The following is a 19536-nucleotide window of genomic DNA, read 5'->3' as shown; positions in this document are numbered from 1 at the left end:
CCTGATTACTGGTTTGGTTTGTAGATTTTTGTTGCTTTCTGGTCATCTCTTTATCTTGACGGATTTAATCAATTCCTTAGCTTCTTTGTCTGCTCTTGGAGGTTAATTAGCTGTTATTTTTGCATAGGTGTTATATCTTCTCTTTGTCACTTTTTTCTTCTTATTCTAGTTTCTTGTTGTTGGTTAAGTTCACGCAAAGGCAAGTTCACTCAGCGACCATCTTGCCTCCACCTCGGTTGTTTGCCTTTTTATTGTTGAGTTGTAACATCTCTTTATATATCATGGATATTAAACCCTTTTCAGACAAATGATTTCCAAATATTTTCTCTCATTGTGTTGGCTGTCTTTTCAACCTTTTGGCAAAATCCTGTGAGGGGCAAAAGTGTTTAGTTTTGAGGAGGTCCAATTTATATATTTTTTTCTTTTGTTGCTCATGCTTTGGGTATAACCTCCAAGAAACCACCACCTATCATAAGGTCTTTAAGATTTTTTCTTACATTTTCTTCTAGTAGCTTCATGGACCTGGCTTTTATATTTAGGTCTTTGATCGATTTTGAGTTAATTCTTGTATAGGGAGTGAGATAGGATCCTCTTTCATTATTTTGGCTATAGATATCCAGTTCTCCTATCACCATTTATTGAAGAGACTGTTTTGTACCTTTAACATGGACTTGGTAGGTTTGTCCAAAATTACTTGGCTATAGAGGTAAGGGTTTATCTCTGGATTCTTAATTCTATTATACTGATCTGTGTATCTATCTTTATGTCAGGACCATGCTGTTTTGACCACTGTAGCTTTGTAATATGCTTCAAGGTCAGGCAGTGAGATTCCTCCCATGTTGCTCTTCTTTTTTAGAATGCATTCAACGGCACTTTCTCTTCCAAATGAATTTGGTAATTACCTTTCCTATTTCTGTAAAGTAGCCTGAGTTTTAATTGGTGTTCCATTGAATCTATAAATCAATTTGGGTGGGATTGACATCTTTATGATATTTAGTTTTCCAATCTATGAGCATGTAATGTCTTTCCATTTGTTTATGTCTTCTTTGCTTTCTTTTAGCATTGTTTTGCAGTTTTCTGCATATAGATTCTGTACTTGTTTGGTTAAATTGATTCCTAGGTATTTGAATATTTTTATTGCTATTGTAAATGGATTTCCCTCCCCAATTTCCTCCTCAGGTTGTTCAATACTAACAAAAAAAATTACTAAAAAACAAAAAAATTACAGATTTTTGCATGTTGGTCTTGTGTCCTTCCACTTTGCTGAACTCATTTATTAGATCAAGTAGCTTTGTTGTAGACATTTCAGAATTTTTAAAATATAAGATCATGTCATCTTCAAATAGTGAGAGTTTTACTTCCTCTTTTCCTATTTGGATGCTGTAGCAGTTTGATATTATTGATGAATTCCAAAAAGAAATATTGGATTATGTTTGTAAACAGATCTTCTCTTCTGGGCATAATAGACTATATTGGATTCGTAGGTTTACTTGATTAAGGAATTATGTAAACCTCTTGTGCCAGGAGGGCATTGAGTCCCCACTCTTTGGGACTCACAGATAAAAGGAATGGCAAAGAACAGAGTCGAGGGCTTTTAATGTTGGGAGCTTTGATGTTGGAGTTTGATGCTGAAGGTTTAAGCTGGAGCCCCAGGGAGAGAGACAGAGCCATTCGCCTGATAGTCTACAGCTGACCGTGTGGAGAAACCAGAGGAGTTGGGCCCAGAGGAACCTACGAAGCCTGAACTTTTGCAGGCATCAGCAGCCATCTTGCTCCAACACGTGAAAATAGACTTTGGTGAAGGAAGTAACTTATACTTTATGGCCTGGTATCTGTAAGCTCCTACCCCAGATAAATACCAACCAATTTCTGGTGTTTTGCATCAGCACCCCTTGGCTAATACAGATACCTTTTCTTTTCTTCTCCATTTGTTCTACCCAAAACTTCAAGTACAATGTTGAATAACAATGGTGACCGTGGGCGTCCTTGTCTTGCTCCCAGTCTTAGAGGGAAAGCTTTCAACCTTTCCCCACTGAGTATGATGTTGGCTGTGGGTTTTTCATATATACCTTTTATCATATTGAGGAATTTTCCTTTTATTTCTATCTTTTGAAGTGCTTTTTTATAAAGAAACGATGCTGGATTTTGTTGAATGCCTTTTCTGCACTGATTGAGATGATCATTTTTTTCCCCTTCAGTTTGCTAATGTGCTCTTTTGTTGTTCAGTTATATCTTTGATTTTAGCCCCCCCCCCCCACCTTTTTTAATGTAGGCATTTAGGGATATAAATTCCCTCTCAAGACTGCCTTCACTGTGTCCCATAAGTTTTGATAAGTTGTGTTCTCACTTTCATTTGTCTCAATGTATTTTCTGATTTCACATGCAATTTCTTCTTTGGCCCACTGATTATTTAGGAGTGTGTTGTGTAGCTTCCACACATTTGTGTATTTCCCTCTATTCTATTATTGATTTCCAGTTTCATTCTATTATAATTTGAGAAGGTGCTTTGTATAATTTTAATCTTTTTATATTTACTGTGAGAGCTGCATTGTGTCCTAACATGATCTATTCTGGAGAATGATCCATGGGCACTTGAGAAGGAGGTACAATCTGCAGAGTTTGGGTGCAGCATTCTATATACGTCTGTTAGGTCTAATTCATTTATCAAATTGTTTAAGTTCTCTGTCTTCTGTTGATCTTCTGTCTACTTGTTCTATCTAATAATATCAGTGGTGTGTTGAAGTTTCCAATGATTATTGTAGGGATGTCTGATTCTCCCTTCAGTTTTGCTGGAGTTTATCTCATGTATTTTGGGACACTCTGTTTAGGTGCATAGATATTTAGAACTGTTATTTAATATATAATGGCCTTTGGTATATCTTATAACTTTTTTGCATTTAAAGTCTGCTTGTCTGAATTAATATAACTACCCTTGCTCTTTTTTTGGTTACTATTTGCGTGGAATATCTTTTTCCAACCTTTTATTTTCAACTGGTTTGTATTGCTGGGTCTAAGGTGAGTCTCTTGTAAGCAGCATATGGATGACTTATGCTTTTTTAAAATCCATTCTGTCAGTCTATATCTTTTGACTGGGGAGTTTGATCCATTCACATTCAATAATATTACTGTAAATGCATTTTTTACTTCTACCATTTTATTCTTGGTTTTCATATGTCGTATCTTATTTTTGTTTGTCTTTTTACTCTTTTGGTTATACTTTCTGCTATTCTTTCTTCTATACTCTCCTCCAAGCCTCTCTCCTGTCTTTTCCTTTCAGGCTCTAAGTCTTCCTTTAACATTTCTTGCAATAGTGGATTCTTTTTTATGAACTCTCTTAGTTTCTGTTTGTGGATAAAGAAATAGAAGGCACTATTTGTGCATGGCAGCACTGCACGTGGACCAGCTTACTACATGGGTCAGGAGGCCCTGGGGATCGAACCCTGGACCCTCCATATGGTACACGGATGCTCTATCAGTTGAGTCACATCTGCTTCCCTCAATGTCTTCTTGATATTGTTTATCTCTTTAGCCATATTGTCTTTCAACTTATTAATTTGATTTTGGAAATTTGTGTGCATCTCATTACTTAGTTGTCTCAGATCCTGCATCTCTTTTGGGGCTTTGATATATTCCTCTTCTTGGGCCATGTCTTCCATTTTCTTAGGATGGCTTGTAATTTTTTGCTGATCTCTAGGCATCTAATTTGAATGGTGTGTTTACTCAGATGCTCAGCTTCCCACTTGTAGGGATTTATGGCAGGAGGCTGTGTGTTACTACTGTTCTTTGATTCTTGGTTCGACCTGGGTCTTTAGGATTATCCCTGTTAGTTGTGCAAACCTGAGCTCTGGATTCCGTATGGGTTGTACATCTGCTTCCCAGGGCCTTGCAGTGGGAGGCTATAAAGGCTGGAAAAAACCTCTCTCACTTACTTTTAATTTCCTCATATTCACCTCCTTTGTCTGCCAGCAGATGGCACTCTTTGGCAGCCCTTTGAGTTCAGTGCTGGTTGGAGTTTGTTTGCTGCAACCTGGACTGGGTCAATGTGATACAAGTTTCTGCCTAGAGGCTAAGAACCTTGTAATTCAAACTTTCTCAGAGAGAGTTCTCCAACCTTTGCTGGCAGCCCTCTCCCTTTTCTCAGGTAGGAAATAATTCCACTCCCCTCTCAGGCCTCAACAATCAGTCCTGAGCAGGTTGGATCTCTGTAGTCCTGAGCAGGCTCCCAAGGCAAACAATGGGGCTGCCCCACCCAGCCTGGAAGGGCTCAGGGGATACAGCAGACCAAATTTGTGGGCCAAAAGCTGAGTCAGCCCTAGGCTGTGTCCCTCTCTCTCCTCCATCCTGGGGAGGTGGGTCCCTGGGGCCCCCTTTGTCTGTAGCAGTGACCCCAAGGCCTGAGAATTCAAAAGGGTCGCTAGTGTGGAGGAGGGTGCCAACAGTAGCAGCTGTAACTTTTAACACATGGTTTTGCTGTTATGATTCTTTTCCTTTATTCCCTCTCTCTTCTGGACAGTGCCCTCTGTTTGACTGTATTTTTAAAATCCAGTCTAGCAATCTTTATCTTTCAATTAAAGATTTTAGTTCATTGTATCACAGAGAATACTTACATCTTAAAGTTTATTTTACCAATTAATTAATTCTGTACTTTATTTTTTTGTACTGATTCATCTGCTTTCTTGCTTTCTTTTTTTTTAAATACCAAGGTTGGGGATTGAACCCTGAACCTCATATGTGGGAAGCCAGCACTCAACCACTGAGAGCCACGTTGACTCCCTCTTGCCCTCTTTTGATAGGTTAAATTTTTTTTCTCATTATTTTTCTCCCCTCTAAATGGGAGAAATAAGATACATTATTTGTATGTTCTTTTAGGGGTTTCCTTAGCTATTTTAACATGCGATCTTTTTTTGAATTTTATTTATTTATTGAATTTTAATCAATTTTATTGAAGCATATTTATAAACCATACAATCCATCTAAAGTGTATAATCAATGGCTTTTGGTATAATAACAGAGTTGTATAATCACCACTGCAATCAATATTAACACACATTCTTAACAAAATCTACAGTTAATATCTTTATCTCCTCTCAAACCATATGAACCTTCAGATAGTTTAAATTCAATTACCACCCCTTCAACAATTTATATGCTTTTGCTATTCTGCCTTGTAGTTCTAGCTTGTTTTTCATCCACAAAATAGACATTATTATTGCTATTTTATACCATAAAAACTTATCTTGATTTACCTACACATTCTTCAAAGTGTTTGCACACTGCTTCCTTTGGAACCTTAAACCTTCCATTTGGAAAAATTTTCTTTCGGCCTAAAGTGTACCCTTTAAACTTTCCTTTAATGAAGGTAATATGGACCCTTACTTTTGTAAGTCTCAATATTCTAATTTTGCCTTTGTTCATGAAAAATAAATTTGCTGAATATAGAATTGTGGGTTAATAAGTATTTTCTCTTACACATTGGTGTTACCCCTTTGCTATGTTAGTTTTGAGAGGTTTAATTGTTGCCCCTGACAGTGGCAGGCTCTTTCCTTTCTTCCTGCTTCTGATCTTTTTGTTTCCTTTATTGTTTTGCAATTTCACCATAATGTATATAGATACACAAGAAATTTTTTATTGTGTCCTCTCTGCCTCAACCTTTTCTCATTTTCGATTTTTTATTACTTTGTGTCTATGTTGCATCTCGAATAGCTTTTTTGGATTTCTGTCAAGTTCATTAATTCCCCTTTCAGTTTTGTCTAATCTGTTTAATCCATCCATTGAGTTTTTAACTGTAATTATAATATTTTTTCAGTCCTGAAAGATCGACTTGATTTTTTTATCTGCTTCAGTTTTTATAGCCTCCTGTTCTTTATTTACATTTTCAAGATACATTTCTTTCAATATATTAGTATAGTACTTTTATATTCAGAGGCTAGAAATTCCAATCTGTGGTGTTTGCAGGTTGATGCTGCTCTTTCTTTCTTCTGACTCTCACTCATGGTCCTATGTTTTCTCATGTTGTTTGTTTAATTTTCCTTGGTCAAATTAAATATAAAGATATTTGGGAATTCTTGTTTTTCTCTAGAGAAATTTTATGATTATATTTGCAAAGTGTTTGGGATTACCACCAAATAGAGATAACTTAAAATTCTATTTGGTTGTGTGATACTTTTTAGACTATAAAAGAATCAGGGTCAAAATACAATTTTACAGTTGACTTTCCATCATGAATTTTTCAGAGGAGCTCTTTTTTACCTTTTCACCAAGAACCAAGGTAGAGAAAAACATATTTTCTTGTTCTTTCCTTCAGAATAGTGGCTTTATTACTCAGTAACCTTTACACTGGGAATGTAGCCTCTCAGGATTCCAGTTTGAAATAGGGTCTTTTGTTAGACTCCCTACCTTGGGCAGACCTTACACATTTTCTTCCATTCCCTGCACATTTCAAAACCAAGAAAACAAATGGTCAAGGCCACCAGTGTTTGGCTAATATTATCTGCTTAAATGTCTTCAGAACTTACTTACCTCTCAGAATTACCAGCTTACTTTATTTTTGGCCTCTACACATTCATTAATTCTATGCCAGGTAAGTGATGCATTTGAAAATATTTTTAAAAAATATTTCTATCTAGCTTATTTAGGTGTTTTCACTGAGAATTTTGCTCAGGGCATCTAACCTGCCATATTGCCAGGAAAAGAAGTCTCCTCTCTTTATTAAAATGAATTAACAATGGGAACTTGTATAGCTCAGTGGTTGGGTACTAGCTTCCCACATAAAAGGTCCTGGGTTCAATCCCTGGCCCTGGTACCTCCAAAAAAATAAATTAGTAAGCATTGAAGAGGTGCTAGCACCAAATTAAATTTTTCTTCTTGAGGGAAAAAACCAGAATGGTTGAAAGATAATTCAAAAGGAAAAACTTTCTTACTAAGTGTATTACTCCTTCTTACTGTCCTGTGTATGTATTACCTAAAAACAATCTTTTGCAGCATCAGTAGTCCAGGTCCCATACATTGGAAAACACTGGACTAGAATATCATCTAATTTGAACTGAAGTTCAGAGACTTTTTATTTATGTGGATTATAAATGGCACTTATGTTTTAGGTGACAAATCAGGGCAATTCTTTTTAGAAAAAAATATTGAATTCAACCATTGCCTATTTCAACAATGCACCTTTGGGATCAAACTTACTCTGGTTTCAAGGCCAATGAGAAGTGGGCTTAGGAGAAAGCTTAGTAGGTAAATACCTAGAGTCTGTGAGCCAAGCTATCTGGGTTCTAGTCCTGGTATTGTCACTTATTAGCTATACGACCAAATTACTTAACTGCTCAGTGACTCAGTTTCCTCATATGTAAAATGGAGATGATAATTATAATATCTACTTCATAGGGTTTTTGGTGATTAAATGAATATAAATATGTGATTTAGAACTAACTACTCATGGTACGCAGTGAACACTCTATAACTATTAAATTTTGTTAAAATTAGGGTTTATTAGGATTTCTTTCCCAATTAGCCTTTAAGGTCAGGAAATAGTTTGCTGTTTCCTTCTCCAGTCCCTGATGCCTCAAAACTGGGTTGCAGCTCCTGTTATTTCTTGCATCATGTAAATCCTCTCAGAAGAATGACCTGGACTCCCAGGTGGGAATTGTAGCTACCATGAGCTGCCGTGACCTGTTTCCATCAAGAGGTCCCCGTGGACATTGAAACCATTCTGAATGAATCTTACAGTTTCCACACCCTCTTGGATTTTGCTTAATTGCCTTGCAGGGAGTGACACAGATTCAGGAACTGTTATGGCTCTTATAGTTGAGTTTCTACTTAATTGTCACAGTATTTGTCTTTTACTAGTAATTAATTTCAAACTCCCTCTTTTCCTTGCATATCAGCATAAGTCCATATTAAAATTTTCTTGTTTTCCTAATTTATTCTTCTTAATTAGGAGGCTTACGACCCTTTGATGGACATATCCTGTGGGTGACTCTGTTCATTTGACAAATGCTCTGTATACTAATGCAGATTACAAGCATCAGTTTATTCATTTCTTGTTCACATGTACCTCCATGGAGAAACATAGTCCATAGAACCTTTACTGCCTCTATAAGTTCATTCTCTAAAAATGCTTTAGTGATTAAACTCCAAATGTTAGTTACTTTCTGATATAAACATTGTGAACTACTTATTTATCCATTTTCTCATTGACAATCTAGTAGGTCTAAAATGGGAGTGTACCAGAGAACACTTTTTGGACGATGGAGTGAAGGCTCTTCCCACTTCTCATGTAAAGCTTGTGGGTTTGCAAGAAATGTGGCTTCTTAACTACAATATCTACAGTGCATTTATCAGGAAACCTGAAATTTACTTGAGAATATGAAGAAAAAAAGTTGTAAAATCTGTAGCTCATAATAATTGTTTTCCTATAAAAACCTATCTGTTTTATCTTTGTGATGAGAAAGCACTCTTATAGTACATAAGCTCTCCATAATCAATTGTTTGATGACTGGTGAAATAAATTGAAGGGTTTCTAGTATATACTGTATAACCTAATCAAAGCCTGGTTTCTTCCAAATCACTCTTAGACCTATGACTCCTCATGACTGTGCATCTCCTGGTTCTAATCCCTGAGCTAAGGGGACTGTTTAAATCTCTACTAGGGAATTTTTTTTTTTGTAAGGATGGACTTTATTTTTTTTTGTAAAAAGTGTTTTGAGAACTACAAATTAAAAAGTAAATCAGATCACCATATAGAAATCTAGTGATTAACATTTTCTCTGTGCAAGAAAACTTTATCAAAGTTATTTAACAAATTTTCTCCATTCACAATATTCTCAGTTATATTAATGCTCTTCTTTGAAAGGTTACTTTATTGGTATTTCAAATTATATTAGTTGTTCTTCCCTCAAGATGAATTTTTAATCTTAAACAATAAATTCTTGGCTCACAAGGATGGACCTTAAAAAGGGATAATTTCTACTCAGTCTTTGGTGGCATTATTCTAGGCTAATTTCTTTCACCAATCAGAAAACCTTCAAAATGTTCACATTTAGCATCAATTCTTTCTACCAAAAATGTGGCCACATTTTTTTGTTTTCTCATGACTATATACATAGATGAGTAGCAGTAAGAAAAGAAAGACGAAGATTACAGGCAGCCATTAAAGTAAATGGCTCTATCATACAGAAGTAATGTTTGGCTCATGGCAATTAAAAAATGGTAATTAGGGAATATTAGTAGCCCAATGCTTGAGTCCTTATTGAATATGTTAAGTGAATGAAAACAGTCCAGTATGACCAAGTGGGGATGTATCATTATTGCTGCCCTTCATTCTTCATAATAAATATTTTAAGTCAATAAAGAATGTGAGTTGTGTTTAATCCCACTTACAAAAGTTTTTACTGGGTTTAGTACTTCAGTCATTTCCTTTTTTTGAATACTTTCCTATCAATCCTATTAAGTCTATTATGAGCATAAACACTTTGGGTGACAAGACAGTTCTTTAAGGTATACTTGAGAATGGTTTTCTGAAAAGAATACCCATTTGTTTAAAATGGAATTATAGTAACTGAATGCAGAAGTTTCTCAATGAGAAGAAGCTCAACTTTCTTCATTCCATCATCTCTGCCATACATGGTTTCTGAAGGACCTCATTTTCAAGTTTGTTTTTCATGGCTTCACTAAGGAATGAAAGCAAACAACTGAGCTTAAGGACATCTGGGGTAAAAAATGTAAGAAAAGGGAGTGGATGTGACTCAAGCGTTGAGCACCTGCTTCCCGCATGCGAGGTCCTGGGTTTGGTTTCTGGTGCCTCCCAAAATAAAACAAACAATGAGCAAAACTAAACAAAGCAAAAACAACAACAACAACAAAAAAAAAAACAACTCAAGGGAGCTGATGTGGCTCAGTGGTTGAGCACTGGCTTACTATATGTAAGGTCCTGGGTTCAATCTCTGGCTCCAGTACCTCAAAAAAAAAAAAAAAAAAAAAGACAAGAAAATATGTTAACATACAGCAATGGTCTGAGTACTCAAGTTTCATGTTAATGAATCCAATTACTGTGTAAGAGATTTTCTAAGATGAAAAGGGCTCTGGGCATAAAATATGCCACTTCATTTCATATCAAATTGTCAAACAAATCATTGCTTTTTGAGACTCTGGATACTAGTACAGATTAATTTACAAACAGAATTTTTATAACAAATTGTTTTAACCAACTCATATCTTGAAAACTGTTTATATAGAAAACCCAAGGAATAAAGTAACTGCTCGCTGTGAAAGGCCTTAAGTTACATTATTACAGTAGAAAATACAGGAGGTAGAAGGTAACTGAAAAGACAAATGCAACATTAGATTAAAATCTATAGCTCCTCCAGCTACTTAAAACATGGTATTAGAAACTAAACCCAACGTTTTCAGTAACCATAGAAACGATTAAAATTTGCCATGAAAGTCCTTATATCATACTTGATATAAGGAGGTAGGAAGATGTAAGAACTAGGACACATGAGATATGACGTTTTTATCTACAACTCTTGTTTGCTTTGCTGAGGGTGTAGTTTCAAAATTCAGTCACCTTCTTCAGCTTCAGACACAGATTCTTCTTCAGCATTTTTGAGCCACTCTACCAACTTTTTCATTTGTTCAGAGAAGACACTTTTCCCCTTTGCAGCATGTGCATCTTTATACCACTTCAGAATGGGCTCTTCGGTCAGGACTGGGTAGACTAGGGGAGAATGTAAACTACAATGTAGACCATTACTCATGTGGGGCAGCAGTGCTCCAAAATGTATTCACCAAATGCAATGAATGTCCCATGATGATGAAAGAGGTTGTTGATTTGGGAGGAGTGGGATAAGGAGACCTCTTATATTTTTTGAATATAACATTAAAAAAAAAATAGAGGGAAAAAAACACACTACTATTTTCTAAAAGGCTTTCATAAAATGAATGTCGTCATAACAACATGCCTGAATCTTCAGTAACAGAGTGAGCTCAGACTGACTTTGCGTAGTAAAGGCAGCAAGTGAAGGGCTGTATTACTTCAAATTCCTGATGGCTTGCTCTGCTACAAGCTCCTCTTTTTTTGTTCCATTCCATAGTGCTCATTGCACTTGACTAGACTATTCCAATGACAACTGGTTCTGGAATGTTGGTTTTTCTCATCTCTTCCTTGACATATAAAATGATATCCTTAAATGGATCACTGTGTGACATATGTTCTTGAAGTTCTTTCTGGAGCTCCTTAAGACTGCCTATGGTTTACTGATTCTGAACATATTCAGAAAAGTGTTCAACACTTTGCTTATTGGCAGGAAAAAGTCCCATCAGTCTGTTATCCATGCTGACTTTCCAAAGACTTAGAGCTACTGCATGATATCTTTTTCATTTATCAATGATTTAAAGAACTTTACAGCAAAAGCTGCTGAAACCCCTTCTTTAACCAAATTCTCTTTACAAAAGCTATTAAGAATGGATGCATTAAGTGTACTGTTAGCCAGAAGAAGACTAGTTAACATAGCCAGGTTGTTCCTTTCTGACTCTGAAAAACACCTGAAGAACAACAGCAACTTTATAAAAAAACAAATCAATTTTGTTGATACATATTAATAAAGTATATGGTACATCCAAAGGGTACAATCAATGATATTTGGTATAGTCACATAGTTGTGCATTCATCACTTCAATCATTATTAGAGCAATTTCATTATTTCAATAATAATATTAATAAAAAAATAGACAAAAAAAACAAATGAGAAAATTTTCACCTCTCAGTCTCTCTGTGTTTTCCCTGCTGGACATAGCTGCTATTTCTGGCTTTTTTTGCACATTTATTATTTATTTATTAAGCAGTTTTATTGAGGTATATTCACATATCATATGATCTACCCAAAAAGTGTATAATCTATGGCTTTAAGTATAATCACAATATTGTGCATTCATTATCACAAAAAATTTTAGAGCTTTTTCACTTTTGGAGTAAAAAGAAAAACTCCACATCCCTTAGCATTTCTTCCTCAGCCCTACATAACCACTAATCTAATTTCATCTTTATAAATTGATTTATCTTTTCTTACTTTTTGTATAAATGGAATCATGTAACATGTAGTACTCTGTGTCTGGTCTCCTTCACTTAATATAATGTGTTTTTTTTTTGTCTGACATTAACATTTTGTAGTACTAACCTAATTTGTTCAGCTTCAAAGAAAAATGGTTTTATAAATGCAATTTTATCCATATTCTTATTTCACATAATGTATTTATATTTCACATAATATATTTAGTTCATAATAGGGGATCATATAGTATTTGTCCTTATGTGTCAGGCTTGCTTCAATCAACATAATGTCCTCCAGGTTCATCCATATTGTCATATGCTTCACAACTTCATTTCTTCTTAAATAATATTCCATCGTGTGAATACACCATAGTTTGTTTATGCATTCATCAATTGATGGACACCTGGGTTGTTTTCAGCTTTTGACAATTATGAATAATGCCACTATGAATGTATGTGCAGATGTCTGTTCATGTCACTGCTCTCAGTTCTTCTGGGTATATACCCAGTAATGGTACGGCAGTGTCATGAGGCAAATCTGTATTAAACTTTTTAAGAAACTGCCAATGGTCCACAGTGGCTGTACCATTCTACATTTCTACTAACAGTGAAGAAGCATTCCTGTCTCTCCACATCTTCTCCAATATTACAATTTTCTGACTTTTTAATAGTGACCACTCTACTATGTGTGAAATGATATCTCATTGTAGTTTTGACTTGCATTTCCCTAATTGCTAGTGATGTTGAACACTTTTTCATGTGTTTTTTTGTCATTTTTATTTCTTCTTTGGACAGTTGTCTTTTCAAGTCTTTTGTCCATTGTTTAATCAGATAGTTTGTCTTTTTATTGTTGAGTTGTGTGCTCTCCTTATATATCATGGGTATTAAACCCTTATCAGATATGTAATTGCCAAATATTTTCTCCCATTGAGTCAGCTGCCTTTTCGCCCTTTTCTTTTAGGAGTTTTATGGTTGTTGTTTTTATATTTTAGGTTCTTGATCCATTTTGAGTTAATTTTTATGTAGGGTATTAGATAAGGGTCTTCTTTCTTTCTTTTGGATATGACTATCCAGTTCTCCCCACTCCATCTGTTGAACAGACTGTTCTGGCCCAGCTGGGTGGGCTTAACAGCCTTGTCAAAAATCACTTGGCTGGAGATGTGAAGGTTGATTTCTGAGTTCTTGATTCGGTTCCATTGCTCAATCTGTGTCCTTATGCCAGTACCATGCTGTTTTTACCACTGTAGCTAAGTAATATGCTTTAAATTCAGGAAATGAGAGTCCTCCAACTTTATTCTTATTTTTTAGGATTTTTTTTGGCTATTCAGGGTCCCTTACCATTCCAAATAAGTTTGATTATTTGCTTTTTGATTTTGGCCAAAAAGGCTGTTGGTATTTTTGTTGGGATTGCATTGACTCTGTAAATCACTTTGGGTAGAATAGATATCTTAATGATATTTTATCTTCCAATCCATGATCATGGACTCTCCTTCCATTTATTTAAGTTTTCTTTGGTTTCTTTAATCAATGTTTCATAGTTTTCTGAATACAGGTCCTTTATGTACTTGGTTAAGTTTATTTCTAAATATTTTATTGTTTTAGTTACTATTATAAATGGATTTTTTTTCCTGATTTCCTCCTCAGATTGCACATCAGTAGTGTACAGAAATGCTATTGATTTTTACATATTAATCTTGTATCCTGCCACTTTGCTGAACTCATCCATTAATTCTAGTAGATTTGTTGTGGATTTTTCAGGATTTTCCAGATATAGGATCATGTCATCAGTGAATAGTGAAAGTTTTACTTCTTCATTCCTATTTGGGTGCCTTTTATCTCTTTGTCTATCCTAATTGTTCTAGCTAGAACTTCTACTACAATATTGAATAATAATGGTGACAGTGGGCATCATTTCTTGTTCCTGATCTCAACAGGAAAGCTTCCGGTCTTTCACCGATGAGGATAATATTAGCTGTAGGGTTTTTATATATGTACTTCACTATGTTGGGAAAGCTTCCTTCTAGTCCTATCTTTTGGATTTTTTTTTTTTTTAATCAAGGAAGGGTGCTGTATTTTGTCAAATGCCTTTTCTGCATCAATAGAGAGGATTATATGATTTTTTTCTTCAATTTATTGATGTGGTTTATTACACTAATTGATTTTCTTGTGTTGGCCCACCCTTGCAGAGCTGGGATAAAACCCATTTGATCATGGTGTATAATTCTTTTTTTTTTTTTTCCAGCTTTTAACATTTTTTAAATTTTCAGATAGCCATATGGTGAACATTGATGACAGAATGAAGAGTGGAAAAGAGCTTGCCCTGTCTTAGCAAACCTTAAAAATGCTTTAATTCATAGAAAATATTCTTATCCATTGTTCATCAGCTCTGCATTCAGGTTCCCCTTCTCTCCCTGTTGTTCCCCAGCAATACAATACAAAAAATTAAACTCTCTTAAAGGTAAAAGTTAACTTCCGTCCAGGATAAAGACATGCTTGTGAACTTAGGGTCAGTCAAGTTTGCACTAATGAGGAGTTTGAGTGTAGATAGTGTGAAACTGTGCCTCCAGTGGCTGCAGCAACTTCTAAATTTCTTGACTTATACTGAGCATTTCTTTTTGAGGGAAAAGAAGAAGATGGCCCTTCTGCAGACACAAACTACTGACTTCGGTGAATGTCCTAGGGGCTGTGAGGGGATGACATGACACATTTATTGTTAGTAAGACTCTACTAAAACATTGTTTCAGGGGAAATGCTTAGGGAAGGAAGATGTTTGTGCAGCTTTGGGGACAGTGATGTTTTTCTAAAATTTTAGCAGCCAAAAACCCCTTTGGTGTATATCTGGAGCCAGTATTATTCCTCAGCCACTCCCTTCTGCTCCTAAACCAGTCCCAGTCCCCAGGCCTCTCTTTGGGAAGCTTTGGAGTTTGAGCAAAGCCTTTCCTGGATCAAGTCTTTTCTCCTGCAGCTTGCTGGGCTCCAAGCATCTAATTTACTGGAAAATTTAACATTTGGAAGGAAAGTTTTTTTTTTTTTTTTTTTTTTTTAATGCTTTTATGGCAGGCAGGAAAACATCAACTACTTTGATGGAAAGTCATGATTTTGGGGGAACAATACATAGGGAAAGACAAATTTTCCTATCTTTCCTCTCTCTCTTTTTTTTTTACATACTTTTGGATTCAGTTTGCAAGTATTTTGTCAAGGGTTTTTGCATCTATATTCATTAGAGATATTGGTCTGTAATTTTCTATTTTTCATAGTACCTTCAACTGATTTTGGTATTAGGATGATGTTAGCTTCATAGAATGCGTTTGGTAGCATTCTTTCCTGTCCAAGTTTTTGAAAGAGTTTGAGCAAGGTTGGTATTAGGTCATCTTTGAATGACTGGTAGAATTCACCTGTGAAGCCATCTAATCCTGGGCTTTTCATCTTTAGGAGGCTTTTTTTAGATTTATTTATTTATTTCTCCCCCCCCCCCCCCCCGCCCCGCCCCTTGTCTGCTCTCTGTGTCCATTCGCTCTGTGTTCTTCTGTCTATAGGGAATCTGTGTTTCTTTTTGTTGCGTTATCTTGTTGTGTCAGCCCTCTGTGTGTGTGGAGCCATTCTTGGGCAGGCTGCACTTTCTTTCATGCTGGGTGACTCTCCTTACGGGGTGCACTCCTTGCACGTGCGGCTCCCCTATGCGGGGGACACTCCTGTGTGGCATGACACTCCTTGCGCGCATCAGCGCTGTGCATGGGCCATCTCCACACGGGTCAAGGAAGCCTAGGGCTTTGACCTTGGACCTCCCATGTGGTAAGTGGACGCCCTATTCATTGGGCCAAGTCCACTTCCCTTTAGGAGGTTTTTGATGACTGTTTCAATCGCTCCCACTTGTGATTGTTTTTTTTTAGGTTTTCTATTTCTTCTAGGGTCAGTGTAGCTGGTTCATGTGTTTCTAGGAATTTGACAATCTCGTCTACATTTTCTAGTCTTTGGCATGTATCTGTTCATAGTTTCCTGATATGATATCTCTTATTTCTGTGGGGTCAGTGGTAATGTCCTCCCCTCATTTCTGATTTTATTTACTTGTGTCTTCTGTCTTGTTTTCTTTGTCAGTCTAATTAAGGGTTTGTCAATTTTGTAGATTTTCTCATAGAAACAACTTTTGGTTTTGTTGATTTTCTTTATTTATTTTTGTTGTTGTTGTTGTTGTCTTTCTCAATTTAACTTGTTTCTGTTCTGATCTTTACTATTTCTTTCCTTTGGCTTAGTTTGGGATTAGTTCTCTGTTCTTTTTCTAGTTCCTCCAGGTGTGCAGTTAGGTCTTTAATTTCAGCTCTTTTTCCTTTTTTGTTGTAAACATTGGGGGCTATAAATTTCCCTCTCAGCCCTGTCTTTGCTGTGTTCATAGGTTTTGGTATGCTGTATTCTCATTTTTATTCATCTCAAGATAGTTTCTGAATTCTCTTGCAATTTCTTCTTTGACCCACTTATTATTTAAGTGTGTTGTTTAATCTCCATATATTTTTGAATTTTTCCTTTTTTCATCCTTTATTGATTTCTAGCTTCATTCTGTTATGATCAGAGAAAGTGTGTTGTATAATTTCAATTTTTAAAAATTCATCGAGACTTGTCTTGTGACCCAATATACGGTCTACTTTAGAGAATGATCCATGAGCACTTGAAAAGAACATATATCCTGCTCGTTTGGGGTGCAATTCTCTATAGATGTCTGTTAGGTGTAGTTCCATTTATCATATTATTTAAGCTGTCTGTTTCTTTATCCTCTGTCCAGATGTTTGATCCAATACTGAGAGTGGTATATTGAAGTCTCCAATTTGTTATTGTAGAGATAGCTATTTCTCCCTTCAGCTTTGCCAGGGGAGTCTCGTGTATCTTGGGGCACTGAGGTTATGTGTGTGTATTTTTAGTATTGTTATTTCTTCTTGCTGATTTCCCCCTTTTATTAATATTTAGTGACCCTCCTCATCCCTTATAAAAATTTTGCATTTCAAATCTATTTTGTTCAATATTAATATCACTACCCTAGCTTTTTTGGTTACTATTTGTGTGGAATATCTTTTTCCAACCTTCACCTTTAACCTGGTTGTGTCCTTACATCTGAGGTGAGTCTCTTGTAGACAATATATAGATGGCTCATATTTTTAAATCCATTCTATCATTCTATATCTTTTTATTGGGGAATTCAAGTCATTAACAGTAATGTTATTATTGTAAAGGCAAGGGCACCATTTTGATCACTTAAGTTGGGCAATTTTAAACACTTAGGATAAGTTGAACTAAATATCAAAGAAGAGCTGTGAAAAAATAATAACAATAGGAAGAGAGAGAAATTGGCCATCAGAGTAAATTCACCAACATATTCAGAGGCCTAGACATCAGCACAAAATTACAAACCATACTAAGAAACAGGAAGAGATGCCCAGTCAAAGGAACAAACCAAATACCCTTAAGAGATACAGGATTTAAGACAATTAATCTATGATAATCATACAACTCTTCCAAATCAATTTGAAGAATTGAAAGAAAATATGACTAAAGAAGTAAAGTATATTAAGAAGACACTGGGTGGGCATAAAGAACAATTTGAAAGCCTGCAAAGAAAAGTAATAAAGCTTATGGGAATGAAAGACATAATGGATGAGATTAAAAATACATTAGCTGTTTAACAAGAGGGGTGATGTGTCCACTGTGATGCTCCACTCATATAAAAAGGTGACCCAGAATTCCTGCTCCTAGGTGTACTCAAGAGAACTGAAACATAGAACCACATGCAAATTTTGTAAATGAGTGTCCATAGCAGCATCACTCCTAAGAATCAAAAAGTGTAAACCACTCAAGTATCCATCGACAGATGAATGGAAAATCAAAAGGTATTGCATATATACAATGGAATATTATTCAGACATAAAAAGTACTGAAACACTGATACATGCTACAACATGGATGAACCTTGAAAACATACTCAGTGAATAAAGCCAGGCACAAAAGAACAAATATTGTAGCATTCCATTATATGGAATGTCCTGAATAGACAAATCTGTGGGGGCAGAACATAAATTAGTGGTTGCCAGGGACTGAGGGAAGGAGGATTGGGGAGGGACTGCTAATGGGTAGGAGGTTTCCTTTCCATGGGGTGGTGGTGAAAATGTTCTGGAATTAGTGGTCATGGTTGCATGACTTTGTATATATACTAAAAGTACTGCATTGTATACTTTAAAGGGGTCAATTTTATGGTATGTGAATTACATTTCATTAAAGCTGTTGTTAAAAAAATATATTGGAAGCACATCAGAGGAGACTTGAATTGCTCAGACAGTTAGTGATTTCAAAGACAAAACATCTGAACTGGAAAAGAACAGAAAGAGAAGAGAGTAGAAAAAAATGGAACAGGGTCTTGGGGAATTGAATGATAACATGAAAGGCAAAAACATACACATTATCAGTGTCCCAGAAGGAGGAGAAAATGGAAAAGGGACAGAAAGAGCATTTGAGGAAATATTGACAGAAAACTTCTATACCCTTATTAAAGGCATAAATAAAGAAAGTGGTATGATGTATATAAGGTACTGAAAGAGAAAAACTGCCAGCCAAGAATTCTGTATCCAGGAAAGCTGTCCTTCAAAAATGAAGGGGAGTTCAAAGCCTTCACAGACAAACAAAGGAATAAGTTTCCAAAGGACCAGAATTACAAGAGATACTAAAGGGGGTACAGCATCCTGAAAGGAAAAAACAAGGACAAGAAACTTGGAGAAGAATTTAGAAATGACGAATATTTAAAAAGGGTAAATTAAAGGATAAAAAGATAGATAATAGTATGATATGATAACAGCAGCCTTTTAACTTCACCTTCAAAACCTTTCTCCAGGTATGACTAGCACCTGATTAACTTGTTAAAAACCTGAGCAAATGCTTGCATGATCTTTGGATCTTCGTGTGCTGTGAACACAGAGACTTCTGTACTCATCATGTCATCTGCCAGTATACCACCTGGGGCAGCATTCCACCAGCCACCAGAATGCCAAAGAGTGTTTCTGCATATCGGTGGTAATCAAGTTTTGCTCTAGAAGCATCAAAAAATTTTACTGCTGCTTGCAAATCAGTGCCAGTTTCAGTTAAGCCTTGAATGCAGTTCTGAAAGTGAGTAGGGTCAAACCTCTCTCTTTTTCATCTCTTATCTTAGTTTTAAAACACTGACCTGATAGCGTTGACTTTTGCTGCTTTTGATTATTCATAAAAGACACACGAATTTAAGGCAAAGAGGAAAGAACCAGAAATCCCTGATGAAGCAGCAACTATAGCAGTGTCTACTCTGTAACTGGGACTCTCTACTAGGGAACTTTTAATGAGAAGCTACCTGTCTGTGTAACTCTTGTCTAATTTTATGCCACCTGAACATTTTCTTATCAACTCTTGGATAATGTGACTGGGCTTAAAGGTAAATATAATATAAAAGTGTATGACCTCTCCACCCCTTCTCCCCTCTCCCA

The 19536-nt window shown here is 35.9% G+C and overlaps 1 pseudogene; it reads right to left on the bottom strand.

The window, feature by feature from the left end:
• Nucleotides 1–10556: 10556 nt before the first annotated feature.
• Nucleotides 10557–19281, bottom strand: LOC101438560 (eIF5-mimic protein 2-like; annotated as a pseudogene).
• Nucleotides 19282–19536: the final 255 nt, after the last annotated feature.

This window comes from Dasypus novemcinctus, chromosome 4, assembly GCF_030445035.2.
Source record: "Dasypus novemcinctus isolate mDasNov1 chromosome 4, mDasNov1.1.hap2, whole genome shotgun sequence".
Taxonomy (NCBI): domain Eukaryota; kingdom Metazoa; phylum Chordata; class Mammalia; order Cingulata; family Dasypodidae; genus Dasypus; species Dasypus novemcinctus.
Note: the sequence above shows the minus strand (reverse complement) of the source record. Positions and strands in the feature narration are given on the sequence as shown.